This window comes from Typopeltis vanoorti, chromosome 11 (assembly GCF_054136105.1).
Source record: "Typopeltis vanoorti isolate ZY-2024b chromosome 11, IOZ_Tvanoo_1.0, whole genome shotgun sequence".
Taxonomy (NCBI): domain Eukaryota; kingdom Metazoa; phylum Arthropoda; class Arachnida; order Uropygi; family Thelyphonidae; genus Typopeltis; species Typopeltis vanoorti.
In genome coordinates this window covers 1,119,433-1,142,603 of record NC_143559.1, presented here as the reverse complement: position 1 = coordinate 1,142,603, position 23,171 = coordinate 1,119,433, and the positions used below count along the sequence as shown (strand labels likewise).

At 37.6% G+C, this 23,171-nt stretch overlaps 1 protein-coding gene across 6 annotated transcripts in view; it reads left to right on the top strand.

Annotated features, from left to right (window-relative positions):
- The window catches only part of LOC150101263 (cyclic AMP-dependent transcription factor ATF-2-like), a 379,459-nt gene that overhangs the window by 41,290 nt on the left and 314,998 nt on the right, over positions 1-23,171 (top strand). For 5 of the 6 annotated variants that reach the window (XM_090400483.1, XM_090400482.1, XM_090400481.1 and 2 more), the window contains exon 2: positions 21,049-21,178. The exons of the other annotated variant lie outside the window; for it this stretch is intronic. The gene's annotated coding sequence lies outside the window, so the exon portion shown is untranslated. The remainder of the gene's footprint in view (positions 1-21,048; positions 21,179-23,171) is intronic. 6 annotated transcript variants of the gene reach the window in all.

Genomic DNA, 23,171 nt, shown 5'->3' with positions numbered 1-23,171 from the left:
CTCCACTCTGCATTATCGTACTGAGACAACATACTGTCTTCCATCTAACACATTTTTGCTGCACTATCCCTATAACATCACTCTTAAATCTCTTGGTACATGCTACCTCTCAGTTCTCTAGTACTCTACTCTGCACACCCTTACTCATTGAATCTCTATATATGATATTCCAAATAGATTCATTCATTCATTTTTCCATCATTGGCTTTCCTGACCCTTTCTGCTTCAACTCTCTCTCTCTTTTTCTTCCACTTTCTCTGCTTCCTCTGCACTCTCTTGAATTTCTCCAATTTCCTCTTTTCCCTTGTCTCTCCCATTCTGTTGCCTTCTCTCACTTGCTCTACCATGTCCCATACCCACTCTCATTCTTCTTTTTGCTAGCCAACCTCTCCAGCCACCTTAATCTTTTCATTCACCTTCCTCAACTTCAACTTTCATCCCCATTTTTCAGCAGTTCTGTTTCTTCCTTCATACATTCTGCTTTCATCTGATATTTCATTGATTTGACCTTGGGCAGTATTTTACACTGCCCAAGGTCAAATCAATATGTATAACTTTCACATTCTCTTCACTTTCTAACAAATATTTGTTGCTATCCACAAATTGGTACCCACCTGTTTCCAGAGCAGTATCTCTACTACTGCTGGATCCTAAGATTGAAATACTTATCTCTCCCAGCACTTTCCTATATTTCATGCACACATACTCATTCCCATTCCTCACCTGGCACATTTTTAAACCTGGATATTTTAAACTATGTGCTAAAAAAAAAAAAAAACTATGAAATTTTCACCTATGTTACGAATAATGAGATCCTTAAGTAGTGGTGGACTGGGCAATTGTGTGTTAGATCTGGTGGCTGCCATGATGAATGCAGTTGCAATTCTATACAGAGATAATAATTTTGTAACAAAAACCACACCAGTCATACAAGCAAACATTAATTTCAAGAGCACATACTTTAAAATCACTATTTGTAATGATATAAACTCAGTAATATCCTTTCTTTTTTCTAATATTTACTTTTTTTTTTTTTTTTAAATAACTCATGTCAACTAACTACATATATTTACATGCCAGCAGTGTTTAATGTTGTGTTTTTAATTATCAAATGTATATTTATGCTTAGGTTCTGATTTTTTCTAATAATTAGTTTTAATGGAATGAGTACAGCACAGAGAAATAATTAAACACAAGTATAAGATCATATATTTTGTCTCTGTCATAGAGATATAATCAGGGACTTAATCTTAAAATCTTTAACATCCTTAAAATCTTTTTTCATTGCCATTAATATAATTCATCAGGAGGTTATTGAGAAGAGTGAAAGATAACAGTATAGTGGAAAAGGCTGTCAGTGTGTTGCCAAGGTATGACAATGATGAGTTGAGATGGAGAGCCAAAATCATGAATGATATGCTAGCGGAGCTGTGGAAGAAGAAGGAAGTACAGTTTGTGGATGTAGGAGATATATTTGAGGGAAGAATAGAATTGTACAGATGTGATGAATTGCATTTGAACGGCTTTGGAGTCATTGCACTGGAGAAAGTGTTGCTAGATGGAAGTGCAGTGGGTGTGATGCAAGCAAGAGATCAGAAGTAAGAGATGAAGTGAAAGATCAGGAGAGTAGTATTGAAGAGACACAAGTGCTTGGCAATGGAGACAGTAGTAATGTGAGAAATAAAGAGAGAACGGTAATTCCATTCTTCCCTCAATACTTAATGTCTTTTTTTCTCTTATTTTTTATTATTGCTGTTTTTTTTTAATACCCACACCAGAGGTCACAAAACCTATAACACAACATTGCTATGTGTGGGTGTTTTTTTATTGATTCCATATTATTATTACTATTATTATTAACATCTGACTTCCATGGAGTCAGAGACTCATTGTGGAAGGTACACACTATTGCATATAATGCTCATTCAACTGTGATTTAAACTGATGTTTAAAGCACAGATGTGTCTATACCCACAACACACTCTCAGGCAATGCATACCACTCTCCATGCAAAGAACCTCCTCCTCACTCCTCTGCTCACTTTCCTTACACAGTTTCTAGCGATGGCTTCTTGTTCTATTCCCTCCCTCTCCCATTCTATGAAAAATCTCTTCCCTGTCGACCCGATAACAACCCCTGACTAGCTTATATGTCTCAATCATATCCCCCTCCACCCTTCATCCACAAGGCTCTGCAACTTACATTTTCTCAACCTGTCCTCATACTCCATTCCAAAGACCACTGACCACCTTTGTGAATCTTCTCTGAACCCTTTCCAGCATATCCGGGAACGGGCAGAGAAAAAAAAAAAATGGCGGCGGCATTGTCACTCCATGATTTTAATTTGGATTTCAGTCGGTTCGTTAAGTGTGAGGTCTGTTATATGTATTCCTTCGACTACATAAATGATTTGTGGATGTTTAGTGCGGATGGAAGAAGGGTGTGTGCGAAATGTGACCTGAACGAGGAATTGATGAATGCGAATATGAAGTTGATGACAGAAAGTGCTAGTACCGATTGTGTTGTGAGTGCACGTTTGAAAGAGGAGGATGGCGAGAAAGACAGGCGAAAAAATGTTAAAAAATCAGGAAAAAAGAAAAAGAGCGATTTGACAACCGTAACGGATGTTAAAAGGGACGAAAGTGAGGCGGAAAGAAACGAAATTGAGAGAACGAATGAAAGTAGAAATGGCGTGGTGCAGAAATCGCAAGTAAAAAAATCGAAAGAATGACTGATAGCGAAAAAAGAATGACTGATGGCGAAAGTTGGACGCATGTTGGAACGAAAGTACTGAACCAAAGAAAGATGAATTACAGTAAAAGTGAGAAGAATGATAGCGAAAGTTGGACGCATGTTAGTCCGAAAGTAAGGAAACAAAGAAAGATATGTGAGAGTGAAAGTGAGAAGAATGATAGTGAAAGTTGGACGTATGTTGGACCGAAAGTACGGAAACAAAGAAGGATGAATGAGAGGGAAAGTGAGAAGAGGGGGTCGAGAGTTAGAAAGTTAGAAAGATTTAATGATAGAGTGAATGTGTCGCGAGGTTCAGAAGGTGAATTGGATTGGATGAAGCAAGAAATGAAATGGATGCGGAATGAAATTAAGAGAATTCAGGTCAAAACTATTAAAATAAATCATGATGGCATGAAAGAGATAACAAAAGATGAGCGAGTGGCGTTGTATGGCGACTCCATTATTAAACGTGTGCTAGAGGATAAAATGCACAAGGTATGTTTTCCAGGCGGTAAAATGAGTAGAGTGATTGAGGCATTGAATATGAGGCGGGAACGAGCAAAAGAGTTAATTGTATTAATTGGTACGAATGATTTGAGAGAGAACAAAGAGCATGTCAAAATGAATGTCAGGAGACTGCTTGGAAAGATAAAGGAGAATAGTGTGACAGGAAGGGTGGTCAGTGTGTTGCCTAGGTATGATTGTGGTGAAATGAGGCGGAGAGCAAGGATTATGAATGATATTCTGGCTGAAATGTGTGAGGAGATGGGAGTACAGTTTGTTAATGTGTGGAATGAGTTTGAGGGACGAAGTGAGCTGTATGGGAGCGATGGACTGCATTTGAGTGGTTATGGTGTGCAACGCTTGGAGAGACTGCTGCTGGAAGGTAGAGAAGTGAATAGAGAGAATGAATCAGATCGAGAGGGGAGTGATGTGGAAGAGCAGGAGAGATTGAAGGAGTGGAAATGAATGTGAAAGTGAGTGGTATGAGTATAGAAAATGAGAGAATGGGTGTGCAAGATGAGCAGGGAAACGGCGAGGCTCAGGGTGGACAGGGATACACAGCGTGAGAAAGGTGGATGCCCCAAGAGGAGGTGAGAGAATGTGTAGGCAGGAAAGTAATGGGATGATCAGGGATCAAAAGGAAACAGATGGAATTGCAAAGGGTTCTAAAATGAAGAAGCAGAAAGGGAAATGGCCCCAGTCCAGCATGGAGAGATCACATCGAGTGAGTGGTATCAGTGGAACTAGCTGTAGATCCAGAAATGAGTTGTTGTGTTTGTATACCAATGCTAGAAGTATAAGAAACAAGGCGGATGAAATGGTTGCACTAATTGCGTCTGTGCACCCAGAGATTGTCGGAATAAGTGAGACATGGTTAGATGAGGATGACATCCTGACAGGAATAGAGATGGAAAGATATGATGTGTTTCGTGAGGATAGAAGGGGTAAAAAGGGAGGGGGAGTGCTATTGATGATAGAGAAAGAGTTATGTCCATACAAGGTAGAGATGCAAGAGGGAAATGGGGCCAGTGGTTTTGAGGCAGTATGGTGTGAGATAGAGGTGAATAGAATCAAATACTTGGTGGGATGTTGTTATAGACCTGGTAATGTGGATGGTGCTGATAGTGAAATGTATAGTCAAATAAGCCAAGCAAATAAGAGGTGATCATTATGGGTGATTTTAATTATGGCAATATAGACTGGAATGAAGAGATAGCAACTGGAAGTAAAGAAAATGAGTTTCTAGAGTTTTTGAGGGATAACTACCTCAGACAGTATGTAACAGAGGGCACAAGAGGATTAAGGGTCTTGGATTTGGTCATCTCATCGGAGGATGTAATTATTAATGAGGTATCAAATCATCCACCAATTGGTGAAAGTGACCATGAGGTGATTACTTGGGTGGTTGCCAGCAGTGCAAGGACCCCTGTGAAAAAAGGGTACATGTGGAACTACAAGGGGGATGATTATGAAGAGCTCAGGAGACAGCTTGCAGGTGTAGCATGGAATGAGGAGTTAGCTGGAAAAGAGATCAATGCAGCTTGGGGGATTTTCAAAAAATATTTAGTGGATGCAATGTCTAAATGTATACCACGGGTGAGAAGGTTAAATAAGTTAGGTGTGAGATGGATGAATAAAGAGATTAAGCATGCAATACAGAGAAAAAGGGCATTGTGGAGGCAGCATAAGAGAAGTGGAAGTAACCAATTTCATGAGTTCTACAAAGACCAGGCAAGGAGAGTGACTTGGTTGGTGAGAGTAGCTAAAGAGAGGTATGAACAGCAGTTAGCTAATGAAGCTAAAAAGAATCCTAGGGAGTTCTTTCGATATGTAGCCAGCAAAAGAAAGAATGATTATGAAAGGATGACATTGATTGGAGGAAATGGTATAAAGACAGCTGTTGCAGAATGTGTGGTGGAGATACTTAATGAGCAGTTCATAAAGATCTTTCAATCTTGTGAATGTGACTTCATGGAGAGATTAAGAGCAGTTGATGATGGGGAGGAGAGACTGACTGTAAGTGAGCAAGAGGTGTTTGGGGAGTTGAGTAAACTAGATGTAAATAAGGCTGTGGGACTTGATAATATATCACCGCGTATTCTGAAGGAATGTGCCAGAGAGTTGACACCTGCCTTGACATATTTTTTTAATACGAGTCTTGCACTTGGTCAAGTCCCTAAAGAGTGGAAGGAGGGCAAGATTGTGCCACTTCATAAAGGAGGTGATCGAACTCAAGCATCAAACTATAGGCCTATCTGTGTGTCAGGTGTTGTGGTTAAGTTGTTGGAGAAGCTTGTGAGAACTAGGATCCAGAGTTGGGTTGACAACAATGGTATAATCTTTGATGGACAGCATGGATTTGCTAAAGGGAGGTCGTGTTTTAGTAATCTACTTACTTATTACAATAAAGTGACTGCTTCCTTGGACAGAGGAGAAGGATACACAGTAATATACTTGGATTTTGCAAAAGCTTTTGATAGAGTACCTCATGATAAGTTGACAGTCAAACTAGAGCAGATGGAGTTGGATATTAGATTAGTGCATTGGATTGGAGACTGGCTATCTGATAGGTATCAACAAGTTGTGTATGGGGGTGCACTATCCAGGAAAAGGAAAGTCACTAGTGGAGTGCCTCAGGGATCTGTTTTAGGGCCATTACTATTTAACTTGTATATTAATGATATTGGTGAAGATTTGGATGGAGATATTCAGTTGTTTGCAGATGATGCAAAGTTGGGACGAACCATAAAGAGTAGTGAAGATGTTGTGGCCTTGCAAGAAGACTTGAATAAATTGAGTGATTGGGCAAGCAAATGGGGATGTGAGTTCAATGTTGCAAAATGTAAGGTTTTAAAATTTGGAAAACAAAGATGGAATGCAGAATTTATGCTTGGTGAGAATATATTGTTGGAAGTAGAGGAAATAAGAGATCTGGGAGTGATAGTGGATAAGGATCTAAAATTTAGGGGACACATCGCCAAAATTGTGAAGACAACACAAAGACTTCTGGGAATGATGAGGAGGACACTGACGTGTAGAAGTAGGGAGATTCTTGTTCCATTGTATAAGGCTTTGATTAGGCCACACATGGACTATTGTGCCCAGATTTGGTCACCTGGTTTTCAGAAGGATGAAGAGATGTTGGAAAGGGTCCAAAGGCGACTGACTAAGGTAGTCTCTGACCTCTGGAATGTCGAGTATGAGGAAAGATTGAAAAGATGTAATTTGCAAAGTCTAGTGGAGAGAAGGAAGAGGGGAGATATGATAGAGACCTACAAGTTGGTAAGGGGTTGTTATAGGATCAATGGTGGAGAAGTTCTACAGAGAATAGTGGGAGATCAGGGGAGAACCAGAGGTCATACCTGGAAACTGTATAAAGAGGGTGTGAGTAGGGGAGTGAGAGGCAGGTTTTTTTCGTGCAGAGTTGTGAATGATTGGAATGCCTTGCCTGAGAGTGTGGTGTCTGCAGGGAGTTTGAATGTGTTTAGGACCCGGTATGATGAGATGTGTGTGAGATAAAAGGACCTCCTAGATGAGTCTTTGACTCCATGAGGTCTTGTTTAATAATAATAAATAATAATAATAATATCTGCATCACCTGAAAACCCAGCAACCAAATCTGTGCACAATAATCCATATGAAGCCTGATCTTCCAATAATCCAATTTGCCTTATACGAATGGCATCATAACCTATTTATTTCTGCATGGCAGGGTCACTGCATCATGTCCATTATCTGATGTGATGTCTTCACAACTTGTGCAGTGTGGCTCCTGAATTTCAGAACCTTGTCCACCACCACTCCCAGATCTTTAATTTCCTCTACCTCTTTTAAAGTTTCACCACCAAGTGTATACCTTGCATCCCATCAGTGCTTACCAAATTTCAAAATCTTACACTTTACAACATTGAACTGGTGTTCCACTTACCTGCCCATTCATGCGATCTATTCAAGTCCTCTTTTATGGCCATAACATTCACTTGACTTTGCATTGCTCTCCCCAGTTTTGCATCATCTGCAAACAGCTGCATGTTACTAGTTAAACCCATCCCAATTTCATTAATATACAAATTGAACAACAGTGGTCCCAAAACTGACTCCTGCATTACACCACCAGTGACCTTACTCTTTTGGGATACTGTACCCCCATATACAACTTTCTGATACCTATCTGACAGCTAGACACTGATCCAACTCAGAAGGCTGTTATCCAGTCCAATCTGTTTCAATTTATAGACTGCCACAGTTTTTCATGTGGCAGTCCATCAAAAGTTTTTGCAAAATCCAAGTACACCACTGTAGAGTGGTATCTTGGATTGCTAGTAACTTGGTCTGTGAGTGTTTTGCAAGACGAGCAAAAATTTTTAATAAATTTTAACTTGATAAATGAGCGAGGTCTTGCAATCCGAGTATTACCTATACGCTTTGTCTGCTGAGCATCACGTGATCACAAGCCGCTCGGGATTGTGGGTAATCATTTTGCATGCTCGGTCTCAGTCGGCATACCTCACTCGTATAGTCAACATTCATGCTAACGTTGTGACCACGTGTGTGTGCGTAAAGCATTTTTTTTATTTTTTGACTGTTCTTTATTAACTGTACTATGACAATTAAATGGCCCCAATGAAGAAAAGGGTTGAAAAGGAAGGCGGTAAGAAGAAGGAGATGATTACAGTGGAAGTTAAGAAGGAAATCATCGGGAAGCACGAACAAGGTATGCAGGTGGCTGCCATCGCAAGATTTTATAAGAAGTCTTCGTCAACGATTTGCACAGTATTGAAGAAGAAAGAAGAACTAAGGGGGCTAGATGCAGCAAAAGGAGTCACGAGAGAGTATCAAAGCAATGGCCACGTATTCTGGAAGATGTAGAAAAGTTGCTTTTGGTGTGGATAAACGAGAAGCAACTAGCAGGTGATACTGTGACCGAGAACTTGATCTGTGAGAAGGCAAAGGCCTTGTTTGCCGACCTCGTAAGTAAACTGCCAGGTACGTCTACAGAAAACGAAGAAGGCTTCGAGGCGAGCAGGGGATGGTTTGATAAAACTTTAAGGGGAGAAGTGGCATCCATAGTGTTGTGAGGCATGGAGAGGCTGAGTTCGGAAGCAAAGGCAACTGAGGCGTTCGTTGCTGAGTTTCAGAAGCTCATGATTTCCGAGTGTTACCTGCCGCAGCAAATTTTTAATTGTGATGAGACAGGGCTTTTTTGGAAAAAGATGCCAAAGAGGACCTATATTACAGCAGATGAGAATGCAGTGCTCGGTCACAAGCCCATGAAAGACCGTCTCACCCTCTTACTGTGTACTAATGCAAGTGGTGATTTCAAAGTCAAGCCCTTGCTCATGTATCATTCTGAGAATCCATGAGCTTTCAAGAAATGTAAGGTGCAGAAGAGCCAGTTAAACGTTATGTGGAGGTCCAACACCAAGGCTCAGGTTACTCGTATCTTGTTCGTTGAGTGGATTAACAAAAAAAAATTGCCACTCAAAGTCTTGCTGGTTATGGATAATGCTCCTGCTCATCCTCCAGACCTTGAGGATGACTTACTGGAAGAATTTTAGTTCATTAAGGTCAAGTTCCTCCTCCCAATACTACTCTATTACTCCAGCCCATGGATCAGCAGGTCATTTCGAACTTTAAAAAACTTTACACCAAAGCACTATTTCAGCGATGCTTCTAGGTGACTGAAGGAACTAACCTTACCCCCGAGAGTTTTGGAAAAATCATTTCCACATCATAAACTGCGTCAAATCATCGATAAAGCCTGGGATGGGGTCACCAAGAGAACCCTTAATTCTGCTGGGAGAAAACTGTGGTCTGATTACGTCGAGGGGTTTGCTCATGCACAGGAGCTACCAGTTGTCGATGAAATTGTGTCCTTGGGGAAGACCATGGGACTGGAGGTGAATGAGGACGACATTCGAGAGCTGGTGGAGGAACATGGCCAGGAGTTTACCACCGAACGAACTGATGGATCTACATCGCGAGCAACAGCAAGAGGTTATGGAGGAGATCTCAGACGAGATCTCCTCCATAACCTCTTGGTGTTAGAGGAGAAAAAGACGGAGACATCCCTCTCTTCAAATGAAATTAGGGAGGTGTGTAAAATGTGGGAAACAGTGCAAAATTTTGCAGAAAAGCACCACCCGAGTAAGGCTGTTTCAGTGCGAGTTATGAATCTGTTTAACGACAGTGCAATGTCATATTTCCATGAAATCCTCAAAAGGAGGCAAAAGCAGGTGTCATTGGATAGGTCGCTTGTTAAAGTAGCACAAAAAGAAAGAGTCAACAGATAGCAATGATTCCATTGCTATCTGTTGTAATATGTAATTGTAATGTAATTAATAAATTCAATTACTTTATGTATAGTAATCGAAGATGAAGATTATGCCTTGAATTGGGGATGAAGGTCTTCATGCTAGTGAGAATAATTTCTGTACCTTGTTCACAGCAGGTGTTAGGGTCAGATGAATGGAAACAATAGTCAGATCAAGAAACGGAGAAGTAGAAATTTCAGAGTTTCATTCCAGTTGGCTCTTTGTAGCTAGAGGATATGAGGTTGGGAGTAGTTGGAGGAGAGGTGTTCTTTGAGAGAGGAGACTTGAATAAGATTGTAGTCAGAGTTGCTGAGTGGGTAACCATTTCTCCTTAAATAAACATATTTAAGGAGAACTGGTCAAAAAGAGATCAAGAGTATTTGGAGATTGAAGTGGGTTATCAGGAATTTAATAGGTAGATGTACGATTTGTGTTAGGTCGTTACTTATGGTAAAGACTTCTGCTTCTTGTCCAACTTGTTCAGTGGAATAGTGTAGCAGTTCGGAATTATGGACATTAAAGTCACCCTAGAAGATGGTCTCACTATTTGGATAGTGGATTGTAGATGGTTGAGTTTCATGGATAGGAATGTGAAGAGGTGAGAATGGTTATGTGTTTGGAGACTGGTAAATGCATCAGATAAATGCTACTAAATGGGTAGAGGAAACGAGCTAGAGAATGTCAAATCTAGATTATCCATTCTCTGGCAGGCTATGTTGAATTTCACAAAGGAACAGGTTCCACCCTTGTGGTGAAAACATTCATGAAGTGTGTAATTTGGGCACTGGATGTGGACAGTAGATGTTCTTGCAATCTAGGTTTCTGTTAGAAATAGAATGTCTTGTCTGGAAGACTGCAAGTGGTGTTGAATGCCGTTTATGTTTGTGTTATTGCCACAGATGTTAGTAAAGTTGCTTGCCTGGTTGGCCGTGTGGTTAGCGTATCATGACACCTCCAGGGAGTCCAAAGACTCCCTGGAGGTGTCACGTAATAATAAGTGAATGTGAAAGTGAGTTTTAGTGAAGAGGTTTGTGTGTTGTGTCTGTTTGTGATGTAACCTTTTTGATGGGATTGGTTTATGAGGGAGAATTGTTTTTGTTGCAGTGTTACTGTCTCCAGCAAAAGAGAAAGCCTAATAAAAATTAAACTTTCTCCTTTGCTCAAGACATTAAATAAACATATTTAATCTGATCTTATCTTATTTGATTTTATCTGATCTGATATTATTCTCTGAGATTGCTTTGCCTACATCCCACTAGACTATGATCCCACCAAAATACAAGTTAAAAAATTAAATAAAAGTTTACTTCAATAAGTATTTTCCTGGATGCCTGACATCACAAAAAAAAAAAAAAAAACAACCTCCAGCCATTTGGTTTTCTTCCCCCCCCCCCCCAAGTATATACAGTTCACCTTAAATCCACAGTTTAGATAAACTGTATTCTGCCCTAAGATCTATAGTAGTAAATACCACTAATTTTCCATGCTTCAAATCTTCAAAAGAGCTAGCAAACTCTCTTAACCCTCTCACTAGTCATATCACATCCTACAAAAAAAAAAAACACTCTACCCATTTTAAAACTTTGATTGAAAATCAAGCTTTAAATAATGCAGATATATTGTAAGCTTTGATATCACCTCAATGTTTACCAATATTCCCTTGAACGATACCTTAACACTCTTTAAAAAAATGTTTTTCCTTCTGATATCTTAGCTCTCTTTAGCTTTGCCATCAATTCTGGTTATTTTTCTTGGAGGAACAAAATTTACAAATAGAGAGAACTGCTATGGGTTCCCTCTTCTCACCTCACTTTTCAATTTTTACATGGAAGATTTTGAAATACAAGCCATAGACTTAGTCTCCCTCAAACCTTTTTTTCTGGCTAAGATATATAGATGATGTGATCTTTGTTTGGCCTCATAGTTCAGACGCATTAGACTCCTTCGTCTGTCACCTCAGTAGTCTACTTCCAAGAATCTAGTTTGCGATGGAAAAGGAAAATAACAATAGTTTATCCTTTCTAGACACCTTAGTGACACCTTCTGGATGGTAACCTCTCCATCACTGTATACAGAAAACCCACTTACACAGGCAGGATATATTCACAAACTTTCCCACCACCATTAATCCCATCAATATGTCATCACTAAAACTCTGGCCAATAAAGCCTACAATCTAGGCTTTATAGTGGAACCGCTCTTTCAACAGAATTCAACCATATATACACCTTTCTATCTAATGGCTACAGTGCATCAGAATTTAAAAAAATAATCAATCCTCCCTACAATTCTTGGCCACCCCTTCAGAAGGATTTCAGAAATGTCATTACTATCCTCTATGTCCAATGTACGTTGGAAAAAATAGCCAGGTCTTTAAAAAAAGTACACCCTCTACACAACTTTTAAGGTCTGCTGGAAACTTTCTATCCTTATCCATTTCAACCAAAGATCAGTTCCCTCCTCTTTCAGTGCCTGTAGTATATAAAGTACAGTACAGTCTATAAAGTACACCGTCCATTTTGATGAAGACAAAACTTACATCTGTAATCACAACAATGGTCAATCTGGTCTTATGGACCATGCATTGGATACTATTTACAGGATCTTCTCGAAGAAAACCACCATTCTCCATCATAGTAAATTTACAAAATAGACTATTTTTGGAACCTGCAGCAGCACTCAGAAGTCAGCTGAATTTAAACAAATAAGAGTGCAAAAAACCTTGTGAAAAGTTTGTGAAACATTAATTTTCAGAGGTCCCAATTTATATCCTAGGCCATAGATGGCGAACCTATGGCACTATGGCCTAGGATATAAACAGGTGATATCCTTTTATATGCTTATAAATTATTCAAACTTTTTTTTTTAATTGTTACAATAAGTACAAGTAAAATTTTGTTTTACACGAGAGAGCAGCTATGAAGACATGCATATGATTGGTGCGGTATTAACAAAAGATCGGTCTACTTAAAGATAAAAGCAAGCCGACAATTTTTGAATTGAAATGCTAATTCTCTTCAACCGAATCCCATAATATCTGCAACTGTCATAACAACATTCACTATATATATATTTCTTCGTTTTAACACATTCACGACGGGGTGGTGTTTATCGTTCTGACTGAACTTCTCGTTACCCGCGGGCTCAACTCACACAAAGTTTCAACTCTTGATTGATTTTTTTTTTTTTTGCGTTTGAGCTGGCAGGGGAACTCACACAAGCATTATATGGCATGTTTCAATTCGTGGTAGAATTTTATTTGAAGTTAGCCTTTGTGATCTGTCATAATGACATCAAGAATTTCAAATGCAATCAAACAATTACTTATTTCATATAATTGAAAAATTGGACAATAGTTTTTAGTTAGATACTGTGTTTCGGTGTGCAATATATGGTTTTACTTGAGTCTATACAGCATAGTTTCTGTGAGAGTGGGCATGTGATTCATTAGTTAGTGCCGTTTTTCTTCCAACTGTCTCTAATTGCACTATTTGTTGAGAAATATATTACACAGACTGCAAAAGCCTCTGTACAGTACCTTATTCAGGGATACAATAAAACTAAATTCGATACTTATAACTACTTGTGTGATACGGGCAGACACAAATGTGAACATATCTAAACATTTTTCGTGTGCGAGGTACATGCAAAACTTTTTAATGTCTTTTTATGTAAAGTAAAATCAGGGATGCGTGTTATATGCGAGAACAAGTTATATTCATGTAAATACGGTAAGCATTTTGCCGACAAGCTGAAATCCTGCTGCTCCCCATGTCAACGGACTTGTACTGTGAGTTGCAATGCATAAATATTGTTCTCACTACCATTTGTTTTTTCAAACCATTATAAATTTATATGTAAATAAATATTATTTAAAAAAAATAAATAAAAAAAACAGGCCTGAGATGGAAAAGTTGTCTGAAAAGTAATAATTGATTCTTATATTATTTAAAGTAAAGAGCCAATAGGCTTCATTTCGGTGATGTAAAACATTATTTAAATTAAGGGAATATTAAATCCCACATTGTTTTAAAACCGAATAAGAAACTCAAAGATCGGAATCAAAGAGTTTCATGCCGAATATAGTAACTATAAATGTTTTAAAACCGAATAAGAAACTCAAAGATCGGAATCAAAGAGTTTCATGCCGAATATAGTAACTATAAATGTTTCCGATCTTTGAGTTTCTTATTTGGTTTTAAAACAATGTGGAATTTAATATCCCCTTAATTTAAATAATGTTTTACATCACCGAAGTGAAGCCTATTGGCTCTTTACTTTAAATAATTTATGGGTGCACCAAAATGACAACTCGTATAGCAGAGTATATAAGTTCTTTTCACTATACCCTTAGTATTATACTTGGTCTAGCTACTCACTGATGAGATCTCAATAAAGATCGAAACCGGTCTCAGTAGTGACCATCCACCATAATGTATAACATCATACATCTCCTAGGAGAATGAGTTTTACATTATGGAAAATACTAAGAATAGCGATCAGAACTTTCTCCACCTTTGCAACGAGTTGCTGTAGTTTGTACTACGTGCTTTAGCGTACGCTAGTAGTCGCCGATACGTTTATAGTTACTATATTCGGCATGAAACTCTTTGATTCCGATCTTTGAGTTTCTTATTCGGTTTTAAAACAATGTGGGATTTAATATCCCCTTAATTTAAATAATTCATTCTTATAGATTTTTAGGTGCTGAGTTTAGAAAAAATGGTAAAAAAATTTCATCACTCACCAATTTTACCCAATTTCTAATTTTATCGTTTTTATTAGTAGTATTTGGATTTAAATTCAGTGCATTGGTATTTATTTTCATTCTCCTTTATTTACAACTAATTTGTTGTATAAGTGCTTTTTTGAAGTGCCTTTTTATGGTAAATAAAGAAATCTCCATGAAACTTCTCATTCTTAAGATAGGAGAGGGAGGAAGGAATGCAGATAAAAGTGCAGGTGGCTACTTTGAATCTGATTTGCCGAGATAACGGATGACTTTCCTGTTGTCACAGAGATTTTCTTGCGTGATTCTTTAGTTGAACTTTAGTCGTTGACTACTAAGGTTATCATATTTCTGAAAGGTGTCATATTTTCGAAGTTAATGTGAAGATTTAATTTAATGTGTTTGTGGTTTTTTTAATGTTTTTACGTAGTGTCGTGTAATAGTGTTGGTGTCATTCTTTAAAATTCGTTTAACTGTGTTTTAAGTGGTGTTTGTAATGGCTTCAAGAGGTTGCAAAAATTCGTCTAACATTTTCTGCTACATATGTGGAGAGTTAGTGGTAAAAAAAGCAATGAAGAAACATTACAGATTTTGTGAAAGCGGTGTACTCTGTGTATTTTGTGGTGAAACTTGGTGACTTAGATAAGCCATGGGTGCTGCATATAGTATGTTCCATTTGTGTTGAACTTAGGTGGTCGAAGGGAGAACAAAAAACTTTACATTTTGGCATTCCCATGGTATGGCAGTGACCCCGCAACCATACCGATGACTGTTACTTATGTTCTTTGAATGTTCGAGATTTTAATGTGAAAAATAGAAAAAGACATTTCCTATCCTAATTTACCATCTACAATATGCCCAGTGAAACATGGTCCTGAAATACCCGTGCCAACTCCTCCACTAATTTTAGAAGAACCACTCAGCAGTGATTCAAATGAAGAAGTTGAAGATTTCAATGATGACGAATACAAAGTGGCCCACCTGAACTTTTTTCACACACTGATTTAAACGAATTGGTCAGAGATTTGTGTCTTCCTAAAGAATCTGCAGAATTGCTGGGCTCGAGACTAAACGAAAAGAATTTGTTAGCCCCTGTCACTTCTATCTCATGGTTTAGATATAGAGAAAGAGATTTTCTTCCTTACTTTTCAGGGGAAGGTGATTTAGTTTACTCTAGCGATATTCTCGGACTGATCAGCAAATTCAACGTAAAATATGAAGTCATCGATTGGAGGTTGTTTATCGATTGCTCAAAAAGAAGCCTCAAAGCTGTGCTTCTCCATAATTACAATAAGTATGCTTCAGTACCAATGTTGATGTCATTCTTTAAAATAAGTTTAACTGTGTTTTAAGTGGTGTTTGTAATGGCTTCAAGAGGTTGCAAAAATTCACCTAGCATTTGAATGGCACATTCCGTGTTTGAAAGAACAATCCGAAAATTTAGCCTTCATTCTCAGCAAACTCATGTACAATGATCATAGATGGACAGTTTGCAGTGATCTTAAAATCATCTATGATTTTGGGACAAATACTCATGCTTTTTGTGCAAGTGGGACAACCGAGATTGAGAGCAACATTGGATCAAGATGGAATGGCCAGAAAGAGTCGCATTAGAACCTGGAAGTAAAAATGTGTTACGTGAAACTTTGGTTGCTTGGGAAAAATTCCTTTTACTCCTGCTTCACATAAAGCTGGGATTTATGAAGCAATTTGTCAAGGCTTTGACGAAAGAAGGAGAGTGTTTTAAATACATCCGTGCAAAATTTCCAGGATTATCTACAGCAAAATTGAAAGAAGGTATTTTTATCGGTCCGGACATCAGGAAATTATGAAGGATAAACTGTTTGAAGAAAAAATGGCAACTGTTTAAAAAGAAGTGTGGTAAGCTTTGAAAGAGGTGGTGAAAAGCTTTGAAATCACAAAGACCCCAACTATAAAATGATTGTGGAAGACGTGCTACAGAAATTCAAGGATTTGGGATGCTCCATGAGCTTAAAAGTGCACTTTCTGAACTCTCATTTAGATTACTTTCCTGAGAATCTGGGAACTGAGAGCGATGAGAGTGATTCCACCAAGACATCAAGGAGATGGAAAGAAGATATCAGGGCAGGTGGAATGTTAACATGATGGCGGACTATTGCTGGATGTTGCACAGAGACGACCTGGGCAAAGAATTTCACAGAAAAAAAAGTACAAAAAGAAGCTGTGAAGGAAAAAGAAAAGAAAGAAAAAGACCCCACAACAAAATATAAAGTATGTACTAAAGATGAATCTTTAATTACTTTAATTAAAATTTTTTCCCTAATACTTTCATTCCAAAAATGTTTACGGAAATTTTTCAGTACTGTTATTTTACTTAATATAATGCATTTTAAAGTTATTTTACTGTAATATTGAGATCTAGTTTGTGAAAAATCCTCACGTGATAGAGAAAAATGGAAGAGATATTTGAAATCAGTGGTCAAGAATAAATCAGAAACAGTTAATAGTTTCCAGACAACTTTTCATGACTCGAATTTTGCAGACCTGTGTATTTATAAAATATTATATATATTATAAATTAATTTTCTATTAAAAACTGCCCGGCACATCAGCAACTTGATTTGTAAACTTTTGGCACGCGCACATAAAAAAGGTTCGCCACCACTGTCCTAGGCTGCCTTCAAATGCCTATAGAGGGCGCACAACCTAGATAGTCAACACACACACACACTGTGTGTGTGTTGCAAGTGTTAGGTGTACTCACTGAAGATGTTTCAGTGACAGATAAAATATTAGTAGCATTAAAATTAGTTTTTAATCCTTTCTTAGTGCTGTCAATACTCCATTAAACTTTTCCAACATAATGATGAAAAACAGGTTGAATTTGGATGCCTGCCTGTAAGTTGTAGTGCATGTCAGTGATATTCATTTCTAAATCCATGCCTAAATTTTATATGTTAATTTACATAGTAAAATATTAGGAATATTCCATGCATGCATATTGGGAATATTACATGTAGCAAAGGTGGACTTATGGACATGAATCCACATAGGAATTGTCCAGACTCCAATTCAAGCATAACTTCAACAGTGACACCTGCAAACTGCTGTACTTGTCAGAATCAGCAGAGCATAATTATTTACCAGCTGATCAGGAACACAATAAATAACGGAAAAAACTCGCGTAGAAAGATTATTTATTAGTATAATTTTCGCCTGTGTGTCACAGGCATCTTCAGTTCATTAAGCTCAAAATTAAACACTAACTGACAATTCCAAAAAGCGCCACCTAAGTAGCTGGTGTAAGATAACTAAAAAGGTCAATAACTTTCCTAAAATAAAAAAATAAATAAATAAAATAAAATAAAATAAAAAAAAATTAATACAATAAAAAGTTAGAAAAGATTAGATTTTGAACAATGTATCTTTAACAATATTTCTTCCAGACCTACGCATTGGTTCAGATATGTCGATGACATTTTTGCTGTATGGAATGGCTCTTCTGATGAACTTCAACAATTTCTCACTAAGTTAAACGCATTTCATCCTAGGATCAAGTTTACCCTAGAAGTAGAATCAAATAAGCAGTTAGCCTTTTTAGATCTTCTAATTCTTTGCCAACCAGATGGTAACCTACATTTCTCAGTTTATAGAAAGAAGACTCATACAGGCCATTATGTCCATGCAGAATCACATCACCATCCCAGTCAAAAGGCTGGAACTATTAAAACACTGGTTCATCGGGCCCACTCCTTTTGTTCTACAGACGATCTTTTACAGAAAGAATTACAATACATAACTTCTTCCTTTCTATCTAATGGTTATAAGAATTGCTTCATTAAAAGAACCTTGAGTAGTTTTAATATGTCTTCCTCTTCAAACACAGAGGAAATAACGTGCATTACTATCCCTTATGTACAAGGCATCAGTGAACGTATAGCAAAAGTTTTAAAACCACTGAATATTTTTGTTGCCTTTCGACCGTTTAGAAAAATCTCCACCTTTCTCACTTCTCCTAAGGACAAGCTTCCACATCTTAATCATCCAGGTGTCTACCAGATTCCGTGCTCTTGTGAATTATCTTATTTCGGACAAACGGGAAGATCTGCCTCTATTCGGCTAGAAGAACACCAATCTTATATTGAATACTTTAAACCTGAAAAGTCTGGACTTTCTGAACATGCCATCTTCACTAGATACAGAGTTCATTGGAGAAAGACAAGAGTTCTTCACAAAAGTCAGTTTCTCATGGAACGCCTTTATAAAGAAACATGTGAAACTCTACTTCATTCTCCTAACTTAAACAGATCCGACGGCTTACGTCTATCCCCTTTATGGGAGATAGTACTTTACAAATCAGCTAATCTTTCCTAACTTTTTATTGTATTATTTTTTATTTATTTTTATTATTTTTTTTTTTTTTAAGGAAAGTTATTGACCTTTTTAGTTATCTTACACCAGCTACTTAAGTGGCGCTTTTTGGAATTGTCAGTTAGTGTTTAATTTTGAGCTTAATGTACTGAAGATGCCTGTGACACACATGCGAAAATTATACTAATAAATAATCTTTCTACGCGAGTTTTTTCTGTTATTTATTGTGTACTGATATGTCTACTCACGATTTACCTCTTTTAAAACTTATAGCTGATCAGGAAGCTTACCAACAAGTTGGGTCTGGTGTGTGGCAGGCCTGTGAAAGCTATTTTACTGCTGTACCCTCAAATGGAGAAGGTGCTGGCTCCCCTAGTTAGTTAATTACCATGTGGAGATGCAGCTTATTAGAGCCATCACCTGTGCTGCATATGTGAAGATGATCCTCTTTAGATGATAAACATATCACTAGCTACTTCACACCTCTAGTAATCAAGATGGAGAAAGTCATTTATTATTTAAAAGTCTAGTTGGTATTTCTTCCATTTAGGGAAGTTACACTTATAAGACAGCAAAACTCACATTACTAGCACCTTGTTCATGTAAACAGGCCATACCACAAAGAGGTGGAGTTAACTTTAATTAGAGAGGCTATATATTGCTCATCACCAACCCGTAATGGTCCAATCTGAGCAAAATGTGTCTAGGGAAATCTTAGGGCATCCTTCCAAATGTGAGAACAGTATTTAATAGTTGGATGGATTTTCATTTTTTATGTTTCACAGATCAAGTAATGTCTTGAGCCAAAGAGAAAGCCTAATAAAGATTAAACTTTTTCTTTTGCTCAATACATTAAATAAACATTCAACTGACATAACTTGAGTAACTCAAAAGAAAAACTTAGGAATATGTTTATTGCAGTTGTTTATATCATGTTATTGTCTGTTTTAAAATGTTTCTACCAAATGAGATTGGAGGTTATCTGAAGATGAGAAATCTCATCTTGGCCAAAATTGTGGGTCTCATAACAAGTAAGAATTGAAGAAAGAAGTTTTTTTTTTGAGGAATAACTGTTTGGAGTTTAATAAACATGGAAATTAATGAAGTTATCCACATTCCCATTGAAGAATGGTTTGGGAGATTATAATATAGGATTGATATTCTAGAAGTTTTGGTGATTTGTGTAGTGCAAGATTTTTCAAATGAGAAAGAGGAGTGCAGAATATGAGCATCAGCAAAAGTGTGTACTTTGCTTGCATTCAGCTGGAGAAAGGTCATTGATATATAGAAGGAAAAGAATAGATGAAAGAACAGTGCATTATCTTTTACCAGTAGTTGCAAAGTTTTAGATAATGATCCATCCACCATAACAAGTAATGTGTGTCCAGAGAGAGTGCTGACAGCCCAGTTGCAGAAGTTAGAAAGATGATATAATGGAAGCTTACTTAAATCACCTTTGTGGGAAACCACATTTTTTTTTTTATTTGTATGCGGTCCCCCTCTCCCCCAGTTCCTCCACAGTCCCTTAGAATTAGTTGAGTTCTCCTAGTGAGGGATTAAGTGTTTTTTATGACTGTAGATCTGTGTGTGTTCATGGGCCAGTTTGCCTGTTCTGAGAGACGAGAAAACTGTCTACCTCTGTAAGAGACCGGCTAACTCATTTTAGTAGGATGAGATCAGATAAAGGTTCCTCATGTCATGGACAGGAATCGAACCTAGATCTTTCTATCAAAGGACTTCGACTATACTGACTGAGCTATGGAGGCTCTACTGAATCAAATGCTTTAGAGATATGAAGAAGAAGCATTCAGATTCCCTAAACTTTTCCATGGCATTTGTATAAAGGCAGCTGACATATGTAAGTTGTTGATTGACAAGCGGAAAGAATCCATACTGGTTGTTGCTTATTAGTTCATAGGTATTTCATGTAACATAAAAGATGAGTGATATTCCTTTTCTCCATTACTGAAGAAAGAAATGAAGTCAGAGAAACTGGACAGTAATTTGATACCAAAGATATATAGGAATTCTTAGAAATGTATGGACTAATATCCAGCCTGCAGGTTAGATACCAGTGGAATAGGAGAGAATGACAGGGCACTATAGAATAAGAGTCAACTGTGGACTCTTCCCCCTCAAGATGTATATGAACTTCAGACTAATAAGTTATTCCAAACATCTTAAGCAAGAGAGAGAGATTTGATTCTGCTTTAAAATAAATATCGTGTTTTACGGACAGTAAGGCTCAAAACTAGTTAACTGTACAATTACAAAATGCAGTAAAGTAAGTTTAAAGAGTGCATCATTCAATCTGAAGATTGCCCAGTTGCTTTCTTTAATTCATTTAAATTATAATTTAAAAATAAAATTGTAATCGAATATCTTGACTGAATAGTATTACATTCTCTTTAATAGGTTTTCACACTGAACATCTAGGGTAGTACATGACATAGCATATACCTAAAGAAAGAATAACTTCTGGAATCTTGAAAATCTTGATTAGCCATGAAAATGCTGGATTACAAGAAGAATTTTCTCAATTTGAGTGAGGGAACTATTTTCATCGAAACTATTACATAGTTATTTTTTATTATCATTACTTAACTTGTTAACCATTCAAGTAATTTCATTTAACATTATTTCATAAATCATTCATTTGAATTAAAATTAAAACTCTTTATTTTGACACCGATATTTAAAATAATTAATTATTATTATTATTATTATTCAGGCCTCCATGGAGTCAAGAGACTCATCATGGAAGGTCCTTCCTAGGAAACACAGTCTATCATACCACTCCTTGAACTCATTGACCTTTCTTGCTCTCACCACTCTACTCTATCAGGCAATGCATTCCACGGTTCCACCACCCTCCACACAAAGAAACCACTCCTGACCCTCTTGCTCACAGCTTCTTTTCGTACATTCCAGTGATGGCCCCCTTGTCATTGCTCCTTCCCACTGCTCCACCAAGTGAAAAAACTCCCAGTGTCCACCCTGTAACTGCCTCTCAACAGTTTAAAAGTCTCGATCATATTACCTCCCCTCTTCTATCCACCAAACTCTGCAGTCCACATTCCCTCAGCCAATCCTCATAATTAACATTGTACAGTCCTGAAACCATTTGTTATCTGCCTCAGCATACTTTCCACAGTTAATTTATCCCCTTAAACCCTGGGGACCAAATTTGAGAACAATAATCTAAGTGTGGTCTGTTCAGAGTGTTATACAACAGAATGATAACTATTCTATCTCTGCAGGTCAGCATCCTTCTCAGTATTGCAGCAAACCTCTGGGTTACCTTCACGACCTTTACAATATGCCCCCTGAATTTCGGTTTTCTGTTGATCATCAGCCCAGATCTTTTGGCTTCCCTACTTTTTCTAGTACAGCTCCTCCAATCAAGCATACAGCCTCCCATCGATGTATCCCAGACTTCAAGACTTTACATTTTGCTGCATTAAACTGAAACCCCCATTCATTTGCCCATCTGTCTTTATTCAAATCCTCTTGCAAGGCTACCACATCTGTACTATTACTAGTAACCCTTCCCAGCTTCACATCATCTGCAAACAACTGAATATCCCCTTGTCAAATCCATTGACAATGTCATTAATATAAAGGTTAAACAATATAGGTCCCAGTACGGAACCCCACTTGTAACCTTCTGCTTCCTTGATATTGCCCCACCATAACTCTCTGATACCTATCAGATAGCCAATCCTGAATCCAGTTGACTCAACTGACATCTAAACCCATGTGCTGTAACTTAAATATCAGCTTATCATGTGGCACCCTGTCAAATGCCTTTGCAAAATCAAAAAAAAAAAAAAATGCAGTGTATGCCTTTCCCTCAACAACTGCTCTTGTCATAAATTTAGTTTAATCCTTTATCCCAGTGAGAGCAAACAAAGTTTGCACCTGAAAATATCTTCAGGACTGAATATAGTGTTGTACTATCTTACCTGGGTAAGTAGTGCGACTCGTAGCAAATGTAGAGCAAGCTACCAACACTCCTATCCCAGTATCTCCCATAATGCAAAACACATCTCCTTGCTGGTAGCTTGCTCCACCTTTGCTACGAGTTGCCCTGGTGTTGTACTACTTACCCAGGTAAGATAGTACAACACTATATTCAGTCCTGAAGATATTTTCAGGTGCAAACTTTGTTTGCTCTTACTGGGATAAAGGATTAAACTAAATTTATTATAGTCTAACCTAGTGAAAAATAAACTTTCAACTGCTCTTGTCACTTTATTATAAAAGGCAATCATATTACTTAAGTGCCCCTTAACAAATCCATGTTGATTCTTACAGATAACATTACCCTCATCTGCTGAACACTGTATATAGCCCATCACTAATTTCTCCAAGACCTTAACAACTACTGATGACACACAAACTGGCCTATAATTAGACACTTCCAGTCTGCTACCACCCTTATGTAATGCCACTATCTTACCTTCCTTCCATTCCTTGGGTACCTTTCCCATTGCCAGACTTTTATTGAAGAGCTAGGTGAACTGAGCTGTCAGGTC